The sequence below is a fragment of the Pongo abelii genome, chromosome 12 (genome assembly GCF_028885655.2).
Source record: "Pongo abelii isolate AG06213 chromosome 12, NHGRI_mPonAbe1-v2.0_pri, whole genome shotgun sequence".
NCBI lineage: Eukaryota > Metazoa > Chordata > Mammalia > Primates > Hominidae > Pongo > Pongo abelii.
The window spans coordinates 25,485,830-25,503,473 of NC_071997.2; the positions used below are offsets into that span (position 1 = coordinate 25,485,830).

General features: G+C 44.2%; 1 pseudogene; it reads right to left on the bottom strand.

Moving 5' to 3' along the window:
* Positions 1 to 17,644, bottom strand: part of LOC112128507 (ranBP2-like and GRIP domain-containing protein 4) — a 144,100-nt pseudogene that overhangs the window by 18,427 nt on the left and 108,029 nt on the right.

A 17,644-nucleotide genomic window follows, 5' to 3' on the forward strand; every position in this document is an offset into this window, starting at 1 on the left:
AGAGGCCAAACTGTGAAGGGGCCAGAGGCCAAACTGTGAATGACTGCAGAGCAGTGGAGGAGAGTGGGCCATCTGGGCAGTGGGGGCCTGGGAAGGTTGGTAATTGATTAATTGCTGTTTTAGAATGATCACTGGGGGTGGAGGGGAGTGTGTCTGGGAAGGGGGGGTGGAAGCAGGATGACCAACTAGGAAACTGCTGAAGTAGCCTACAGAGTGAAGAGACAGAGGCTTGAATTCGGGCAGATGTTAAAGGAGCACAGGAAAACTGGAGCGAGGCTCTGCTCCCCACTCCTTGGACCCCCTTTGTAGCAAGTCCCAGTCTCACCTTCTGCAACATCCCTAAAATTTCCAAGTGGGACAAACTGGATCAGGGCACCCAGCATTAGTAGTGAACACAGCTGGGGGAAGGGGTCATGGGGAGTGGCGATTAGACATGGTCCTATGCTGTAGGCACTTTGAGAAGTCCCCTATCTGCACTACCTAGGAAATAATTGCAAAGGAAGCAAGACTTACAGAAATGTGAGGCAATAACTGGTGCCTGCTTGGTGACAAAATGGCCCTGAGCTGGCAAGAAGGGTGGGACCCCATAGGGAGTTTGAGAGCTGCAGGCAATGATAGCAAAACTGCACAAAGGCAAGAGGGAGAAAATGGGTATTTCCAGGATGATCTGACAGGGCATGGCAGGTGCGGGCTGGCCTTTGAAGGAACATGGAGATTCAGGGACACAAAGAGGACAGATTTATAGGGAACTGGACCAGCTGACAGAGCAGTTCAATCTCACGCTCGGAAACCACTGCAGGCCTTGAACAGATAAATAGCCTGGTGGGACTGCAGCCTGGCAGCCAGACAGAAGGGGAAAGCATTCTAGAAACTCAGCAGAGAGATGGTGCAATTCAGGTGTGAGAATGCCCTGGTGAATATCCACACCTAGAACACCTTGACCTGCCAAAAGTCCATGTTATTATTCCAAAGAGAAATAGCTTAAAAGGGTGTGGCTGGATCAGCACAAAAATCCATCACCAGCACTAAAAGCCAGAAACCCTGAGCAGGCTGGGCCTTCCGGACTGTAGCTGAGTGCATGCGGCAGCCGCTGAAAGCTACCACCCAGGGTGAAAGTCAGGTGCTTCATCTACACTTACAGAATTTATTTATTTATGTATTTCTTTACTTTAAAAACAGGGTCTTGCTCCATCACCCAGGCTGGAGTGCACTGACATGATCATGGCTCACTGTAGCCTTGACCTCCTGGGCTCAAGTGATCCTCCCTCCTCAGCCTTCTGAGTAGCTAGGTCCACAGGTGTGTGCCACCACACTCAGCTAATTTTTAAAACTTTTTTGTAGAGACAGGATCTCACTATGTTGCCCAGGCTGGTCTCAAACTCCTGGGCTCAAGCGATCCTCTTGCCTTAGCCTTCCGAAGTGCTGGGATTACAGGCATGAGCCACTGCACCAGCCCAGAATTTATTTTTGTCATTGAAACCTACCTTTGAGTTTGGAGATCTGCAAGAGGGCCAGGACACCTTCCAAAGCACTAAGAAGCCACAGCTTAAATTTCTTACTAAATAACCGCACAGATTTCAGGTACTGAATAGAAACATCTTCCAAGAAGTCATGAAGGAGAACATCCTCAATTCCCTACAACAAAAGTATCAAGACACTATGATTCTGCTGATGGTGCAGGTGTGACTGAAGCTCACACATGCCACAGGGACAGGGAGGGTCTCAAGAAGTCTGAGAGCGGGTCCCCACCCAGGTTGAGGGGGAAGCACCATGTAGCCTGGCCACTGCTTCCCATGCAGGATGTTAGGCTGGTGCAGCCACAGTTGGAATTTTTTTCCAATATTTTTATTTATTTATTTGAGACGGAGTCTTGTTCTGTCACCCAGGCTGGAGTGCAGTGGCATGATCTTGGCTCACTGCAACCTCCGCCTCCCGGGTTCAAGCGATTCCCCTACCTCAGCCTCCCGAGTAGCTGGGATTACAGGTGCATGCCACCACACCTGGTTAATTTTTTTGTAATTTTAGTAGAGATGGGGTTTCACCATCTTGGCCAGGCTGGCCTCGAACTCCTGACCTCGTGATCCACCCGCCTCAGCCTCCCAAAGTGCTGGGATTACAGGCATGAGCCATCGCTCCTGGCCTCAAATATTTTTAGAAGATTGATAACTGATTCAAATATTTTTTTAAAAAATCACACAATGCTGGCCAATACTAGGTGGGTCAATCCAAATGTATTTAAGGGCTGAACCCAGCTTCTAGTTTTCAAACTTTGTGTTAAAAACTTGGAAGTACTAGATGGTTTCCTTATAAATAATAAAATAAAAGGTTAGGCTTGTGACTCGCTGAAGGAGAACATCTTTTTAACCCAGAGAAGATGTAAACCTGACCCTCCAAATACAACCCTCCAAATACAATCACTTCAGAGATAGCGCTTCAACCAAAGCAAAGCAAAGCAAAGCAAAGCAAAGCAAAACAAAACAAAAGCCCTGGCAGTTAAGCATATTACAATTCCAATTATTCATTTTAGAATGTCTTCTTTTACAGAAATTCCCAGAGAAAGAACTTCGACTCAATTCGGACTTCACTGATATGGAACCAGAGGTTACTATGTGCTTTGGCTTTTGGTGTCCATGAGGTAATTCACAAAGGGAAACTGAGTGTTAGGCAGAGATCAGATGGCTCCTGGTCCATACACCCCACTATTCACTCCTCAGAGGACCATGGAGACTGCAGAGAGGTGGAGCTGTGGGTCCAAACCCAGCATTTGCTGCCAATTTCTGCAAAGGATACACTCTAGAGACTCACGCATCCTCCTACCTTGTACAGCTGGACATCGTAGCATTTAAAGAGCTGGCACACATCAGGCAATGACATCAGCATGATTGTGTCTTGCTGCAGAGACTTCCAGAAGGAAGTAAGCAAGTCCTCCACCTGGGGTAAGTAACAGCATATTGCCAAAACTCGTTTTCCACCTCCCAAGGCTAACCCCCTGCCACAGATACTTCCTTAGCCCCAGATGACAATGGGATGAATTTTGTTCCAGTGCAAGTAAAGCTTTGCCTCTCAGCTTTTCCAAGCTGTATTTTGATAGAATTCTTTCCAACAACCCATCTGAGAGCACCTGCCAGTTGGATGGGATAATGTAGAACATTATTAATATTTTTTTGAGGCAGTTTCTAGAAGGGAAGCTCTTTCTGACCACAAGGAGGCTCCAGTTGATTATACTAGGATGAGGACTGGGCCACAGGGCACAGCCCAGAGAGAATAAATGTTCATTGGCTGACTGACTGACTGACTGCCTCAATCATTTTTCAGCTCAGAGAAAGGTGTGATAGTACTTAATCTAAGAGACCCCTTCCTTGCCATCAAGTTAGAAGTCGCCTAACGACTGTGGAAGGAAAAGGAGACTGGTGTGGTTCTACACAGGAGCCTTCTCTAAAGCCTATGTGGACTACTTCGTGGCGGCTCCTCTTTTCTGTTTTTTCCCATGTTGACTTATCAGTTTCCATTCTTGAACCACGTGACCGATCTGCTTCGCCGCCAGTAAAGACTCTTGCCTGTTTGGGATTTCCACAGGCTCAGACACTGTGAGGCATCACAACCTTATCGTGTCTCCCTTGGTCCTGGTGCTAGGACCTGCCAGTGATGCCAGACAAGGTGCTGGCCCCATGCATCGGTTGTCATGGAAGTTAGGGTCAACTCCTGAATTACATGGCCACAGGCACTGATTTAAAATCCTGTTATCAAGGCATTAATTCTAGAGAGGACTTCTCCAAAGACACTCTGAAAAATACAACACAGGGTGTAGCAATCCCTTTTCTCTCAGGCTGGGAACCTTGGAGCAAGGAGCTTTGGGGAAGGGGGGTCTGGGTGGAGCCACTACCACAGACTTGTCTCTGCCCACCCCTCACCACCCGCGTCCAAGTCACCAAACCCTGTTGCGATTGCCTCTGAAATATTTCTCTAACCTGCCCCTGTTTAATCTGTGATATCACTGTCACTGCCCCAGAACCGACCCTTGTTGCTTCTCACCTCAACTGTGACAAAACCTCCTCGCTGCCTCTCTGTTCCACGACGGCCAAGCCCTATTGTCACTGCTCCCCCACTGTCTTCTCAACAAGTCAAGAGTTCTTCCTGGGGCATCCGAGGCCCCTTCTAGCATCAGCCTACTTTCCCACCTCCCCTCTGGCTTCTCTTCTTTAGAAATAATAAAATCTAGGCTGGGCACGGTGGCTCACAGCTGTAATCCCAGCACTTTGGGAGGCTGAGGTGGGCAGATCACCTGAGGTCAGGGGTTTGAGACCAGCCTGGCCAGCATGGTAAAAACCCCGTCTCTACTAAAAATACAAAAAATTAGCCGGGCATAGTGGTGGGCGCCTGTGGTCCCAGCTACTCGGGAGGCTGAGGCAGGAGAATTGCTTGAACTCAGGAGGTGGAGATTCAGTGAGCCGAGATCGCACCACTGAACTCCAGCCTGGGTGACAGAGCAAGACTACGTCTCAAAAAAAAAAAAAAAAAAAAAAGAAAGAAAGAAAAAAGAAAAGAAAAAAAGAAATAATAAAATATAGTCATAGTGACCTTTTTGTCACATCATGCCCGTGAACATCATGCTGCCTTTACCTGCACCATGGGTTCTACCTGGAATCCCTCTCCTACCCCATTTTCTGTCTATTGCACCTCTGCCTTTCCTACTAGAGTCAGCAGCAACGTGGCCTGCTTTGGAAGCACTCCCTGGCCTTCTCTGTTACCCTTCTCTGGGCACCCAGAATAGTCTAATCATGCAGCTATTCTAGAACTTTCCACATTGCATCATATTTATTGGATAATATTGCTCCTTTCATTACCAAATACTAACTTCTCAAGCCTTATGGAGAATACTTTCCTAGTCCTGGTAACAGTGTCGGTCACAGGGTAGGAATTAAATACGTATTTGATGAGTAAGTGAAGAAGGAAAGGAATATGTCAGATATCCAGTGTGGATGGGTATTTGTAACATTGCATCAACAGGACAGGGGCCATCCTGAAGACATCTTGGTCTCTCCCTCACTACAATGCTTTACACCAAGTAGGTAGTAAATGCGCTCGTGCTGAATGAACGTTATCACCCAAAGTTGAAGTGCTTAGAATATACTGAAGCATCAGGAAAAAATTCTCATTTGAATGTGCACTTGTTTCCTTGGATTTTCATCTCACACTGCAGAAGATGAAACTCAGAATAGCTGAAAGATTTATTCATGTTTTCCACAGCCAATTCTAGGATTAAATCCAATCGTGACAATACCCATGCCAGATCACTCAGCTGTGAAGTCCTGCTCCATCTTCAGTTAGGGCATATCAATAAAATGGCTCTTCGGCACCACTGAAAATTCCAGGGTGAATTTTATTACCAATACTTTATTCAAAATGAGCAGAATTAGGATCTAAAAAATAGCTGAATTTGTATTTAGAGCCTAAAGTTATCTGTATTAGCACCTTGGAGAATTTCCAACTGATTACACTGAAAATCAATCTCACCTTCCAGAACTCAATGACTACAAGATAGGCACATAGCATGTAAGCACTTCAGTGCAGTGGGTTACCACTGGACATCGGTTGATGGAGTCTCATCAAATAAAAATGATTAATAAGGAGTCATAAATGCTTGTATTTTATAGATAAAACCCTACCCTCTCAAGTTCTTGGTTCCTCACATTTCGTAAAATGTCTCGACAAAAGTTGCAGTATTCGTCAGCAAGGAAGGCCATCTAGGAAGAATATGGAAAATTATTTCAGCTTGTGGGCCTTTTCAAAAATGAACTGATCTTCACAGACTTTTCTGAAGCTCTCAGAGGCTGGTCTTGTTGCAATTCTCAAATGACAATAGCTGGGCCCTTCACTTGGGCCACAGCATTTTGTTTGTTTGTTTCTATAAACTAATGCAGACCTTATAGGCTGATAGTCCATGTAGCTTTAATTTCAATGTCATAACTCATATTTGCAGATTTATTCTACTACTACAAAGGCCACCAAACTTTGACACCTTTTTTTCTAAACTTCAATTTTCCCCTCCATAATCCCCAGCCCTAATTTCTAGAAAATCCATATATCTGTTCCTTTGTTTGTCTTGGGGAAGAGGCAGTCCCAGCAGGAGCCTTGCCATAGGATGTGATAAGGAACCCTGAACTTCCTGAGCACCATCAAACCAGGGAAGGCTGCTAAGGCTGCTGGTCCTCATGGGTCTGGCAAAGGCAAACATTATTCCATGTGACACAGCCATGACCACAAGCACAAAAGGAAGCTATTTACTGCCCTAAGCATCACACAGCCTGAAAGGCTAATCTCCCCATGAGTGTAAACCTACCATATTACAGGAGTATTTCTTTGCCAGTTCTTGCTCCAAAAATGGACATCTCCCGAATTCAGACAAAGGGGATCCAACTGGGTCTGTCTTCATTGGTGAATGATCTTCACACTAAAAATCATTTGTGCAATGGATTATGTCTTAAAATACAATACTTTTTTGGCATACAAATCATCTTATGATCACGCTACTCTAAGTTAGTATTGTGTATAACCTTTTAGCCACACCTCTGCACACATTACTGATTCCAGCAACTTTCCTCTCATATTTTACTCCAAATGCTGCTAGTTTTTGTCTATAATTCTATGAACGATGGACATCAGGGAAGGGATAGGATTTAATGTATTACCAAATGTATCTCTCTTGGGATCATCCATTTACAAATCCTCTATAGCAATGTACAATAAGACTATTATCTATGAATTATTTAATATCACAATACACTTCTACAACCCTTGTCCATGTAATTGTTCCTCCTTGAAATGAAATCATACCTTGTTTGGGTCATCCTGCCTATATCATAACAATGGTTCATTGTATGAGAAATCTCAGGGCCATTGCAAACAAGGAAAATGAGGAGCATGGACTTTCCTTTAGAAGAGCCAATTACAGGCCCAGGCGTGGTGGCTCATGCCTATAATCCCAGCACTTTGGGAGGCTGAGGTGAGTGGATCACTTGAAGTCAGTAGTTCAAGACCAGCCTAGCCAACATGGTGAAACCCCGTCTCTACTAAAAATACAAAAATTAGCTGGGTGTGGTGGCGGACACTTGTAATCCCAGCTATTCGGGAGGCTGAAGTGGATGAATTGCTTGAGCCCAGGAAATGGAGGTTGCAGTGAGCCAAGATTACACCACTGCACTCTAGCCTGGGCGAGAAAGAGCAAAACTCCATCTCAAAAAAAAAAAAGAAAAAAAAGAACCAATTACAGGATGGGAAGGAGGAAGAAAGGTGGCATGGCGGAAAGCAAGTGCAACATTCCTCCCTGCCTCCCTGTGTCACTCATGCTGCTGTCCCCTCTGGGCATGGGGAGGCATGAGGTCTCCTCCTGGTCTGAATAAAGGGTATCAATTTTATTTGAAATGATTTCTTCAGCGTTGTCATAGACTGCTTTTAAATAATTTCACTTACAATAAAGTAGGATGAAAGAATTCCTCCAAGTTGAAAATTGAGCGGCCAACCCTGCTACGCCAGACTGTGACTTTTCATTCTCTCAAACCTCATGACCCGCTCTCTGACCCTATAGTTCCAAGGTCAGCATTCCATCCTTAGCCTGCCCAGTCCTTACGCACCCTAAGCCTCACTAAGCTACTCACTTATAGAATTGCTTCTGTGGGTTTTGGTAGGTTCCTGTCTATAAGACATGTGAGGGCATGGCAGCTTCTCTAACCACCTGTGCCCACCCTTTACAGGAGGAGTGAGCTCAGCCACCATCCCACACAGTGCTGCACACACTCAAAACAGGCACCACTGTGTTTTCCTCCTCTCCGATGCCCCAGTGTCAACCAGTACTGCACTGGGGATCACGGAAGTTTAGAGAGCATGCTTAACTGTCCTCTCAGTGCCCTAAAGTCTGTATTTCATAACTCTGTTGTGATTCTGAACCTCTTTAAGAATCTGATGAAAGCAACTGACCCTCTCCCTGGAGAAAATGCATACTATGCACACAATATTATGAAGATGCCATGTTAAAACTTCCCCCATTAATACTGTTGGAATGATGTAGGGGTATAGATGTCTAAATAAATACATAAAGCAGGAACACAGAGGGGACAGCTCAAAGGAGTCTCTCTATTGGGTGCTGTCTAAGCCTCATTCACACCACACTTTAGAATATTGGCTTTATTCGGAGTCATCAGAAGATGGGTCTTCTTGACATTTATGCAGCCAACAGACACATGAAAAAATGCTCATCATCACTGGTCATCAGAGAAATGCAAATCAAAACCACAATGAGATACCATCTCACACCAGTTAGAATGGTGATCATTAAAAAGTCAGGAAACAACAGGTGCTGGAGAGGATGTGGAGAAATAGGAATGCTTTTACACTGTTGGTGGACTATAAACTAGTTCAACCATTGTGAAAGAGAGTGTGGTGCCGCCTCAAGGATCTAGAACCAGAAATACCATTTGACCCAGTGATCCCATTACTGGGTATATACCCAAAGGATTATAAATCATGCTGCCATAAAGACACATGCACACGTATGTTTATTGCGGCACTATTCACAATAGCAAAGACTTGGAACCAACATAAATGTCCATCAGTGATAGACTGGATAAAGAAAATGTGGCACATATACACCATGGAATACTATGCAGCCATAAAAAGGATGAGTTAACGTCCTTTGTAGTGACATGGATGAAGCTGGAAACCATCATTCTGAGGAAACTATCACAAGGACAGAAAACCAAACACTGCATGTTCTCACTCATAGGTGGGAATTGAACAATGAGAATGCTTGGACACAGGGTGGGAAACATCACACACTGGGGCCTGTCAGGGGTTGGGGCCTGGGGAAGGGATAGCATTAGGAGAAATACCTAATGTAAATGACGAGTTGATGGGTGCAGCAAACCAACATGGCACATGTATACCTGTGTAACAAACCTGCACGTTGTGCACATGTACCCTATAACTTAAAGTATAATTAAATAAATAATAATTTGAAACAGAAAAAAAAAAAGAAGATGGGTTTTCTTGTATGTGGGTATGGATGATGCTCAAGTTGATCATACTGAAGGATGGAGCTATTCCATGAAGCTCATTGGCCTGATCATAGGCGTTCTGTTAGAGAACTGAGGAATCCTCAATTTTAACTCTGGGCTAACCTCTCATAATGCAAGACCCCAACTGCATCCATATTTTCCAGAGCACTCACACCCTGGTTATGTCAATGTTCTCTGGGTGTTACTGCTGGTATTCCCAAAGCAGCATTCTCAAACACATCAGAATCCCTTGGGGCCCTTGAGATCCATGTTCCTAGGCCTCTAGTGAATCTGATGAGACAAGAACTCTAGATGTGTAACCAGCTTCCCTACTGAGCCTTCTGCATGCCCATGCTGAGAACTGCAGCTTTAGGCCGACAGTTCTTTGTTGAATGCTACAGAAATCTCTACATTTCACCATGGCATATACAACACAGTTTCACCTGTTCAGAAGAAAACATCTGACAATGTACTGTTAAGATATTCAATAAACAATTACAAGGAAAATGTAAAAGTGTTTTATTACACAACATAATGAAGAGCAAATTCATGATTTCCTGAAGTCAATTCCCTGAGGTCTCTTCCTCCATAGACATTACTTATAGGCATAATCCTTTCATTAAAAACTGTGAAAAGAATTGTTCTTTCACAAACAATATTTTTAAAATCATAAATTGAAATATTTCCTTTACAACATAAACAACCAGAAATCTAAAGTAAAAGTAGAGTACAGACCACTAAAGTGTGGATCCCTGCAGGAGATTCTCTACAGCAGAAGGCATTCAGGAAGCATGCTGAGGAATTCCAGTGCATAAACAATAATTCGGCAAAGCAAAGAAGGGGATGGAGAGAAGTTGATCAATGGGTACAAACAGACAGTCAGAAGAAATGAGACCTAGGCTTTGATCAATCTAGTAGAGTGACTATTGTTCACAAAAATCTATTTGATATTTTCAAATACCCAGATGAGAATCATTTGGCTGCCTCCAGATAAAGAAAAGATACCTGTTTAAGGCAATAAGTATCCCAATTATACTGATTTGATCTTTACACAGTATAGAAATGTATCAAAATATCACGTGTATCCAGAAAATATATACATCTATTATATATCAGTCTTTAAAAATCCACCAACTTTTAAACAATAACTGTGTTGAGTGTGGTGGCTCATGCTTGTAATCCCAGAACTTTTGGAGGCTGAGGCAGGAGGATTGCCTCAGGCCAGGAGTTCATGACCAATATGGGCAACATAGTAAGAGCCTGTCTCTACAAAAAATTTTAAAAAAAAAAACAAAAAAAAAAAACATGTCTGGGCATGGTGACATACGCCTGGAGTCCTAGCTACTCAGGAGGCTGAGGTGAGAGGATGCCTTGAGCCCAGAAGTTGGAGGCTCCAGTGAGCTGTGATCATGCCACTGCTCTCCAGCCTGGGCAAAAGAGCAAGACCTCGTCTCTAAAAAATAAAATAAATAAATAAATACTGCATAATGACAAATATGTATAAACAAAAGCTATATCTAAAAAATGACAAAGAAAAAAATGAGAAATTCTACGTGGATTCTTTAGGTATATTAAATGCAGTTTGAGATTTTCAATAGACCCAAGAAATGTCATTGGAGTTACATGCTACCATTCATCTACTCATTCTTTAGTGAGCGTGCACTAGGTGTCAGCCCCTGGGAGTCTGATGTGTGACACCTTCCCACCATCACCTGCTCCATCAGGCACCATCTGCCTCCCCTGGATTACCCCATCAATTCTCCTGAATGCCTTTGCTTCTTCCTGCATCCTTGAAGACACTGTTCCCAGAATTATCACCCCCCAAAGCAAATGTATCCTGTTACTCCCCTTCTGAAGATGCCTCGATGGTGCCCCATGGTCTCCTGGGTCAAATCCAAGTTCTCTGCCTAGCATTGACAAGCTCTGTGCCCTCTGGTCCTCTCCACCCACCTCGCCCAGTGCGCTGCTCCCCAGCATATGCACGCTGGCTTCCACACACGTTTGTCATCACCTCCCAGCTCCAATGCAGGCTACACCCTCAAAATGAACACCCTCCTAAGTGAGGAGCCAGTGACCCCCTTCAGGACTAGCTCAAGGATAATATGACAGGCAGAATCAGGCCCCTCCACCCCAAAAATGTCCACATCCTAATCCCTGGAACCTATGAATATGTTCCCTTGCATGGCAAAGGGACCTTGCAGATGTGATTAAGGTTAAGGACCTTGAGATGGGAGGGTTTCCTGCCTTATCCAAGTGGCCTCATGTCATCACAAAGGTGCTTTAGAAAGGGCCACCTTTCCCAGCTGCAGGGAGCCAGACAGACTGCAGCATGAGAAGGGTCTGGCCTGTCTTTGCTGGCTTTGAAGATGGGGCGCAGGCCATGAGCCAAGGAATGGGAGTGACCTCTAGAAGCTGGAAAAGGGAAGGAATGGATTCTTCCCTAGAATGTCCAGAAGGAACACAGCTCTGCCAACACGTTGATATTAGTCTGGTAAGAATGGTGTTGAAATTATGACTTCCAGGGCTGTATGACAACAAATTTGTGTTGTTTTAAGTCACTGACTTTGTGCTAATTTGTCACAACAGTAGGAACCGCACTCTTGAGTGCAGCCCTCTCTAATCACTCTTGCCTCCCATAGCCCCTCTCCTCCACCCCCAATTTGGAGTTCCCAAACCACCCATGGCCTGCACTGCCCACTCGACCTGGTACCCATTGTTCCACGTCTATCTTAGCTTCCCAACTACAAAACTGTGTCCTACTTAAGTAGAGGGACTTTGTTTGGTTTTAGCTTTTCTTTCACAACCCATTCAGCCCTGAAGAGGGCTGGTCACTAAACATGTTTATAAATGGTTATCTGTTCAATGACACTTGTCAACAAGACAGTATCTGTTATTGTCAGAATGTTGGTATCCCCACCGCCCCCCGCCAGGTAATATGTTAAAACCCTAATCCTGGCTGAGCGTGGTGGCTCACTCCTGTAATCCCAGCATTTTGGGAGGCCGAGGGGGGCAGATCGCTTGGGGTCAGGAGTTTGAGACCAGCCTGGCCAGCTTAGTGAAACCCTGTCTCAACGAAAAATAAGAAAATTAGCCAGCGTGGTTGCGGGCGCCTGTAATCCCAACTACTTGGGAGGCTGAGGCAGGAGAATCACTTGAACCAGCCTGGGCAACAGAACGAGATTCCATCTCAAAACAACAACAACAACAACAACAACAAAAAACCTCTAATCCCAACATTACAGTATTTGGAGGTGGGGCCTCTGGGAGGTAATTAGGTCACAAAAGTGGAGCTCTCATGAATGAGATTAGTGCTTGCTCCCTCTCTTTTCACCACGTGAGACACAATGAGGAGTCATCTGCAGCCTGAAAGAGGACCCTCCCGTAACCTGGCGATGCTGGCACCTGGGACTTCCAGCCTCTGGAACTGTGAGAAATAAATGTTTGTTGTTGAAGCCATCCTGTCAATGGTAATTTGCAGCTCGCACTAAGACAGTATCCAAGTACTATCATATCGTTTTGGCCCACTAAAATAAAATCAACTCATGATGTCATACATTAGTTATTCATAGTTCTGGTGTCCTAATTCAGAGCTGTAACTGTAATAGGGAGACACTTCAGACACATTTATTGCCAACAGCCTATATATCCTTTTTAATTTTAGCTGAAGAAACACAGTTAAGCAGGGAATGTGCAGCCAAACAGTAGGTTCCTTAAGGACAGAGACTATGTCTGTCTTGGCACAGCATGTGGAAAGTGGTGGGCACTGAACATTTATGGTCAGATGGGTGAATGGTTAGGAGCTACCTAGAGTAAGAACATTACACACAGAAAAACAGCTGGATTGAATTAAGCAATCACTGGTATTGCTAGATCTGGGTCTATTATAGTAAATCTATTTGATTAACACTCACTGTTGCTTCTTGTTGGATAATGCTGTTATAATTAGTAGATTTTTCAAAGGCAATGGCATCTCCACTGTGAAGGAACAGAAAACAGAGAAGTAATTTTAGCAAGACACCTGTCTCTGAGCAGAAGCACGAAGTTTCTTTTGCAGCAAGGTTATTTGTTTAGGGGTATAACTTTTATTGAAAAACCCTCTGCTATGTTTCTATCCACAAATGGTAATGATCACAAGCTTGGGGCTTTAAAAAATCCATTTCTGTAACTGGGACAACCACGCATTTATTTTTAAAGGTTTATTCCTTTCAGAAGCAAGAATATGATATCATCATGGGTAGAATTCACTCCTGTGGGAAAAGAAAAATCATCATGAACTTGAATTCTTATTACTTTTTTATTTTGGTGCATTTTAAATAATCGATACAGAAATGATAACATCCTCTGAGTTGATGGATGTAGAAGAACACCTTTACAGAACAAAGAAACTGGTAATTAATAATAGAGATGTAAATTTCATTTCACCATGCCTCTTGGATTCATATAAGATAATGGAAAAGTTTATACATAATGGAGAACAGACTCGGTCCTATCTATGCAGTACAGTGTATTTTTTCTTTAATCATGGGCATTCGATAAGCTGTGAGCCCAGTTCACTTGCACCAGGGAATGTCCATTCTCAAGATGCCAGAGTTGGTGGTGTCTCCTCCCACTTCCCTGTCACTCAGCCCCAGAGTTATGGCTGAGCCAAGGGCAGACATGACTTCGGTGGGTCCGTCCACTCCAAGTCAGCACACATCCTCATGCCTGATGGTTTCAGCTCTACCTGAACATAAAAAAGAGAAGAGGAAGCCAGCAGCCTCTTGCTGTGCTTCTGGAAGCCAGGCAATGGTCATCCAGGTAAGGAGGACCTGGGAGGAGGTGGGAGTCAGAGGGGAGGTAGAGGAAAATGGCTTTCCTTCCAGATAGGATGGTTCTACATCCTCCCCAGCCTCTTGAAAGCCCCAGGGGCTCTCTTCTGAAGGTTTGGGTCAGTCCACTCTCCAAACCAAGTCATAGAAAACTGGGCAGAATGCTTGATACCCATCTGATAAATGTTTCCACATAATGTTTTATTTCAAAACAGGGCACACAGATTCAGGGTCTGGACACAAACCCACTAGAAAGGCACTCTTCATCTTTTAATAAGAGTTGTTATCAAAATAGAAATTTTGCTGTGGACTTTCCAGTGGCTGCAGGACACAGCACCTGTTCAACCTGAAAGGGTATATGGATAAGCCCTGCACATGCACATAGGGTGATGGGCAATGCTAGAGGAGCCAAAGGCAAAGAATTTGGAGTGTCTTAGGAATTCCATTTGTCATGTGTTATGGACTGAGTTGCCTTCTCCTCAAATTCCTATGTTGAAGCCCTAGCCCTCTATGTGACTGTATTTGTAAATAAGATCTTTAAGGAGATAATTAAGGTTAAATGAGGTCATAAGAATAGGGCCTTAATCCAATCCAGGACTGGTGTCCTTATAAGAAGACACCAGAGAACTTGCTCTCTTTCTCTCTCTCTCCATGTGAACAAAGACAAGAACATGTGAAGACACAGCAAGAAGGTGGCTGACTGCAAGCCAGGAAGAGAGCCCTCACCAGAAACCAAATTTTGGGGTACCTTGATCTTGGACTTCTAGCCTCCAGAACTGTGAGAAAATAAATTTCTGTTGCTTAAGCCACCCAGTCGGTTGTATTTTGTTATGACAGCCCAAGAGAATGCATCATATCTCAATGATATCTTGGGTAGGTGTGAATATTATGCAGTTTCTTCAGGTAAAATTTATAAACAGCCCATTGCCACAGATTCTGGGACATTATAGCAACAAAAACAACAAATAATAAATCAAACTTAGAATAAAGACTAGAATGAAATAAGACAGAAGAAAATATCAGAAGTGAAATTTCACTAAATAAAGGGCTAATAGAAAAGAAATTTAATCAGCAAAATATGGTCATCACTCTTTAGAGATGTCTAAAAATTACTTGTGAGACTTTCTTCAACTAAATTGGAGGAAGGGCAATTTCTCCCCAATTCCATGTTGTGTCAGCATGCTACTCCTAATATGTTTTCTTTGGAAAATGAATGCAAGACCACAATATGAATACACTGAGCTCCATCCATCCATCCATTCATCCATCCATCCATCCAACCAACCATCCATCCATCCATCATCAATCCATCTCTCATTCATTCATCAGTGTCTACTGAATGTCAGGCATTGTGCCAGGCTTTGGTGGATATAGCTGTGATCCAGGGAGACAAGGTCTGTTTTCACAGAGGTTATAGCCTATTGGGGAGGAAAAATGTCACACAAATAATCACTAATCACAAAGATGTTGAGTGAGGGTTATGACAACTGAAGTGTTGGGTGCTAGGAAAACGTACATCAGGGGGCCATCCTATTCTCTTGTTAGTCCAACAGTGCACATCTCTGTCAATTGGCAGCTTGATGAGCTCAGGAGAGCTGCATTTGTGATCAGTTAGCCTGATCTGGTTGGTGTTCATCACATCACCATATAAGGATAGCTTATTAAACAATTTTGAATGGTGACATTGATCCTCATGGGGCATTCCTATAGATACTCAGAAACAGATATTTCAAAGCTAGAATGTCTGGTTTCAGACTTAAAGGAATGACAAGGAAAACTCTCAACTTTATCACTCATCCCTCTCCCTCCACCCTGACTCTGGGAGCTTTGGACTAATGAGTAATGCTCATTATGACTGAGTAATGTTCTCAATTATTTTGAGTTCCTAAATGATACTCCCAAGTTTCTGCCTCTGTTCAATGCAGAATATGGGCTTAATTCAACAGCAATTGAAAAGAAGGTGGCATCACCCTCCTCATCTTTATAGGGAAGCCTGAAGTGACCTGCCTGCCCTGTAGGGGTCTGTGTATAGCAGGAATCCTCACTGGGAGAGCTATGTTAATTTTTAGCATTTAATTGGGAGACTTTATGCATCAACCTAATGGTGAGAAAGAGAAAATATTTCAACCTCATGGAGAGATGGGGTCATCTATGAAAAAGTCCCCATTTCTACCTGGCCGGACAAAGACATTCATTTGTTCAAACGAATGGCAAGGCTGTCTCTTTCCACCTCTGGAATGTCCTAATTTAAGAGACTGGCTCACAACAGGGGTCATCATGTAGGTTTAATGAGATCATATTTATTTTCTAAAATCACCTAGTTTCTGAGGCTTCTGCAAACAAAGAACCACAAAAATATTCAAGTGACAGGGGGATTAGGAGGCAATAACATTGTTGGGCTACAAGGCAGGTGAGCAGAGTTGCTGGAGACCAGCAAGTGGGGATTCATGAGGGTCTAAGTTCAGGTTACCAGCACCCTGAGAGTCTGGCAGATTCAGAAGAGTGAACAATGCAGGCATTGCTGGGCTTTCATCTGGCAGGCAAGGCTGGACTAGGCTAGAGAGGGAGGTTGAGGTAGACCAGTGCTCCACCAGGGTGCAGTTCCCCATATGGGGCCACCACCCAAGAGCAGGTGCAGGGAGCGTGAGGCCAGAGCAGGCTGGGAGGTGGCTGTTTCAGGCAGAAGCCCTGCGTGCCCACCGGGACAGCTTTGTGTCTTTGGGCTCACTGCCCCCTGCATCATTTCCAGACTGTGGCTCTGAGTCAGGCCTTTGGGACATTTATCAGACTGTGATCAAAAGCACAGTCATTGCTAAAATACAGCACCAAGGAAACCACACACAACATCCAGAGCTGGCCTTGTTGTGAAGGAAGGGCTTCCAGTCCAAAAGGCATCTTCTCCACTTGCTCTCCGAGGCCTGTGATGCTTTAGCAATGCCAAATCATCGAGTCAGAGAAAAACAACAGAGCACAAGGCAGACCTTGACACAGGAGTGACTCCCAGGCGAGTCCATCCTCAGGTCATTTGCATTCCTTGGGAGCTGCCCCCCTTAGTGACTGCTCCTCAGGGCCCAGGCCAAACCTGGCCTAAGATGTTAGGATTTAATAACCACTGGAGGGAAGGGCAGGGTCAGCTGGGGATGGAGGGAGAAGAGCCCAGATGGGGAAGACTGGGGAGGGAGAAGGGCTGAGAATTCCTGCAGCACAATGGAACGGGCCTCCTAGTTCAGCTCTGCAGCTAGCTGGCTATATTGCTTTAAGCAAGTCACATGAAGCGCCAGGGCCTCAATTTTGCACCCTGTAAAGGGAAGGATTGGGATTTGGTGACCCCCACCCCAAGACCTTTTCCAGCTCTCACTGGAACACGGGGACTCAGAGGTCCCCCAGGTCTTACACAATGGTCTGAAGGTTCCTTCTGGGCTTCATGCAGGGACAATGGAGGTGGGCCTGGTTTCTTCTGGGCACCAGCAAATTGTCCACTTTACTCAGTACAGTGAAGTCACAGACTGAGAACCACGTTTTACTTTAATTTTTATGATCAATTTGTCTAAAAAATGTCAGGCATAGAGAGGACTGAGACACAATTATATAGCACATAACTCATCTTCTTTCTTTAATTTTTTCCCATAAAGTCTTTCAAATGTAGTGTTAGCTTAATATGCTCTTTGGCATTAACTTTTCTTAGTCTAACTACAATTTGCATTTACATTCTCAGGTTTTGACATCATTTATCATTAGTCCAGACTTTCATTGACATCATTTTGGCATCATAAATTGCCCTCGCAA